Source organism: Aethina tumida, chromosome 1 (assembly GCF_024364675.1).
Source record: "Aethina tumida isolate Nest 87 chromosome 1, icAetTumi1.1, whole genome shotgun sequence".
NCBI lineage: Eukaryota > Metazoa > Arthropoda > Insecta > Coleoptera > Nitidulidae > Aethina > Aethina tumida.
The window spans coordinates 73,576,245-73,580,403 of record NC_065435.1 but is presented as its reverse complement, the minus strand read 5'-3'; the positions used below and the strand labels follow the sequence as shown (position 1 = coordinate 73,580,403).

General features: G+C 30.7%; 1 long non-coding RNA gene across 1 annotated transcript; it reads right to left on the bottom strand.

Moving 5' to 3' along the window:
• Positions 1 to 1,220: 1,220 nt before the first annotated feature.
• Positions 1,221 to 1,893, bottom strand: LOC126266525 (uncharacterized). Its single transcript, XR_007548854.1, has 3 exons — positions 1,798 to 1,893; positions 1,471 to 1,748; positions 1,221 to 1,405 (listed from the first exon to the last, which is right to left on the bottom strand). It is a non-coding gene; the product is annotated as an uncharacterized LOC126266525 (long non-coding RNA).
• Between the last annotated feature and the right edge of the window lie 2,266 nt (positions 1,894 to 4,159).

The window sequence follows — 4,159 nt, the reverse complement described above, 5'->3', positions numbered from 1 at the left end:
AATCGGAAAGTCTTAATAAATGTGGGTAAGCAAATGAACCATTTCAGAGGTATGAAAGTTTTTTCTTTTTTATAATGCCTTTTTTCAGTTACAAAGCTTACTTTAAATAATATAATACGCATGTTTGGCTTAACGATAAACCCCTACACTAGCCTTAAAATTTGTAGGAGCTTACTAATTGTCTTAGTAATTTTAAGTTTCCCTGGGGAGTAAAAAGGTACTTAATTTCCTATAGAATTTATATATGAATTAGTATACTATTATAATTTAGTTTCAATTTATGATTGTATATTATAGAATAAATAACTCTTTAATATTTAAAACCTCAAAAGTTATCGTTACTACACTGGTTATATCCATAACCATGAATCATTAAAAATTCTGAACAAGTCTTTTTATCAACTCCTTCAATGCCAGGCACAAAACAATTATTAAAAATTGTCACATAATTTTAAAGTTAATTTTCACTTTTATAAAATCTTGTACAATTTTGGTTATAACGGTAATGGTGAGCTAGCAACCTTTCCAAAACACTTGATAATTCGAAAGGACTATATAAATGTTAAAAACATAGTTTCATTTTAAGATTGCTATTTCTATCATACAGATAATAATAAAACTACAAGATTTACCTGTGTTATTGTTCAAGTTCTTTTTACTAAACTATAAAAAAGATTTGAATATACGAAAATGATATGATAAATGTGCTGAATTCAACGGTGAATTTCGAGTTTTAGTATAAGTATACTATTATTATATTTATATAGAATAGTATTTCAACATTGTTGAAAAATAAAACAAATTGTAATATATTTGACAATTTTTTCTGTAATCCATTTGATTAAAAAAATAAATTTTTGCAAATTTCATAGTACGTTTAATGCCCCATCTTGGAGCAACTTTTTTCTATTTTATTTTTAAAAATGCTCCTGATAAAATTTAAATATGAAGCTAACCCTTCTGAACTGACCTATAAAAAACACGTTATTCATCAGTTAAATTTGTTTATAAAATATATGAGAAATATGTCACCAAGAATTAATAAATTGTTATTTCAAATAATGATTATCACAATTATTTAAAAAAACTATTTGTAAACTTAATTAAAACATTTAAGTTAATATATTTTATTTACTCCTGTCTATCATACATACTTACTCTTCTCTTCTAAAATTTCTAATGAGACAAACTGTAATGCAACTTTTAATGATACTCAAATGTATTTTTATTTTGTGTATAGATGTTATTATAGAATAATATTCAATACATAATAAAATAGATATTTATATTATTTTATAGAGTCACAATCATAAAGTTTGTTTTCATCCTTACATCCTGATGGTCCATGAACGTGCATTGTTAAAAAGTCAGAGCACGTTTTATTTTCTGTTCTACCAAAACAAGGCTAAAACAATTGAAAATTTAGTGTACAAACTAGATCAAAATTAAATAAGAAATACCAATATTTACCATTTTTTCGTATCTTTTTATATAACCTTGTACAGTTACGCCAGAACAATAGAAATCGTTCACGCAATGTTTAAAGGATTTGTCGTCGTTTGGATCTTCATTATTTAGTGTATAAGAACCGGCATCCTTCCAAAATTCTCTTGTGATTTTAAACGGTCCAAGGCTTGTTTCTTCAGGATTAGTAAAATTAGTTGATTGTTTACAGCCAGTCCTTTGTTTACAAATACATTCCAAACATTCCTCAGATACAAGCCATATTTTTTGTTTACGTAGATAATCTATATGCAGCAATGCGTTAGAGGCGAATTCATAAAATGTTTCTCTTACCGTCAGTATCCATATCTTGTACTAAAACTGATCCTAACATAACACTAAAAAATATTAAGGAGAGCATATTAAACCATTTCATTGCAAATACAAACGAAAACTAACGTTTGTGTTTTGTTATACATGGTAGTTGATTAAGTTTAACCACAAGAAGCTGATAACTAAATGTTTACAAATGTAATTTTATTTAATATACTATATAAATTATTTTGTTTGCAAATTTTAGACAACAAATAATTGTTTTGTTGAGATTTTATTGCCCTAAGTAATAGGCACCCAATATTATTATAAATTTTTATGTAGTCCTTACGTTGCACTTTATAAATTTATGAAGAGTGTATTGGCATACCGGTTGGGGGAAAGTTTCGTTAAACAATTCATGTCTGGTTAATCGTTCGTGGCAGAGTAACAGGGGCCAAAATCTGTTCATTATGAATTATTCGCCAAACAGACCTATATCGAACACATTTCTGAAGCCATATTTGCCTAATAGCCATGGCCGCATACGAATTACCACCGAATTGTTTGGCTAGTTTACTGGGAATTTGCCTTGTAGGATTTAAAGGAGATTGAAGGATATTCCCAATTCAAACGATTAAATTTTATCGTCCAATAAGTGGTTAGGTAAATATATGGGCAATGTTACAATTTTTCTCGCAATCCAGCCAGTAAACACAGACAATCCCCGATAACGCGTTGCCGATGAGCCAAAAACAAGAAACATCGCCGGAATCTAATCAATATTTATTGAGCACGTGCGTAAGTCCTGGATTTTATCCCATTTTTCCAACTGGAAACCATCTAAATCTATTTAATATTCACTTCGTTGTCTGCAGATGTAAATCAGGTTCACATACTTTTTGGGCACATGGAAAATCCGCAAAAAAGTGGGCGGCCGGCCCTCAATTCCCCGGCTCTTGCTTTTAGTATTCGCAACATGCGATTGCTCACATTTGATAGACGCAAAGGAGAGTATCTGAACATTTAACCGTGTAGAAGCGAGGGGGTCAAATATGCAGACTTGTTACGTATTCTGCGAATGTTCCACAAACTCGCGCACTACTGCTAATGAGTCCGGCTCAACAGACCCGCCAAGACACTCCGCAGCTGTTGCCTTAATAAACTGCTACTGATAAAAGACTGTCTTTGAATTTAGGAAATTGATTCACTCACACTTCAACTACAATCTGTAGTTTATCTATTGTAGAATTAATTATACGTACCTTTAACATTCGTACGTTCAACTATACAATAAGATTTCTTAAATAAGCTCATTTTTGTCGAGTTCTGAAAAGATATTCAATAAAATTCGTAAAATATTCGTCAAATAAAATTCATATAATGTATATAAAAACAAATAGCGTAAAGTTGTAAAGAGTGTAAAAATATGTGTAATCCCGCTCTCCTCCTCTATTTACTGACGTAAATATAATAATAATTTTAATGTTTTAATATCTATTATAAATATTAGATGTCTGTGTAGTAATCTATATTTTCATTTTTTGAACATTCCTATATAACTATTTTGAAAGATTACCTTCTGAAAATATAAAATGTATAAAGGTTTTTTATAAAGTATATACATGCATACTCCCATATATGGATATTCCAGGAATAACTTAGAAAGACTGTGTTGTGAAATTATAAAATTCACGTTGCTCATCACATATTTTTTGCTAAAACTTAGTTGAAATTGTTTTTTATATAATTAAAAAAATAATATAAGTCGATGTTATACACGATGTTCTGTAAATAAATATAAAAAAATTATAGAAATAACAATACAAATACTTACCCATTTAAATTTCCAATAAAAACGATTGAAAATAACAACGTTGCATCTAATAAAAGAAAGGTTGAATTTTAAGTTTGCCACCACCAACAATGGCTCTCATATGTTGGCAAAATTTCTAATAACATTGATTTGCACCGTACCGGATTTTATGACGGACCCGGTGATTCGGCGCGCCGCCACGTGGTTAATTAACCAGTTAACCCCCGTTAAGCAGTTGAATTTGGTGTTCAGTTCTTCGCACCCCGGAAACTTACGAATGCTCCGCTCTAATTGCACTTGAGGTCGCAGCCGCTGAAATCGGAATTTATGACTGAAATTAATTGCCACGCCCGGGCTCTTTGTAACAAGTGTGTGCAGGAAGAAACTGGCGAACGACTAGAGGTGTGAGGACAATTAAATTCATCCTTTGTCGTGGCTTGAGATGAAAACTATGGTTAAAATGCAGGCGGTGACTGTATAAAATGAATAAATAAGGATATTACTGGATAATATTCGGAAGTGTTTTTTATATCGTGCTGTTGTGTTCCTTTCAGTTATCCACTAGTTCGGCTGAAAGCGTTTCAGACA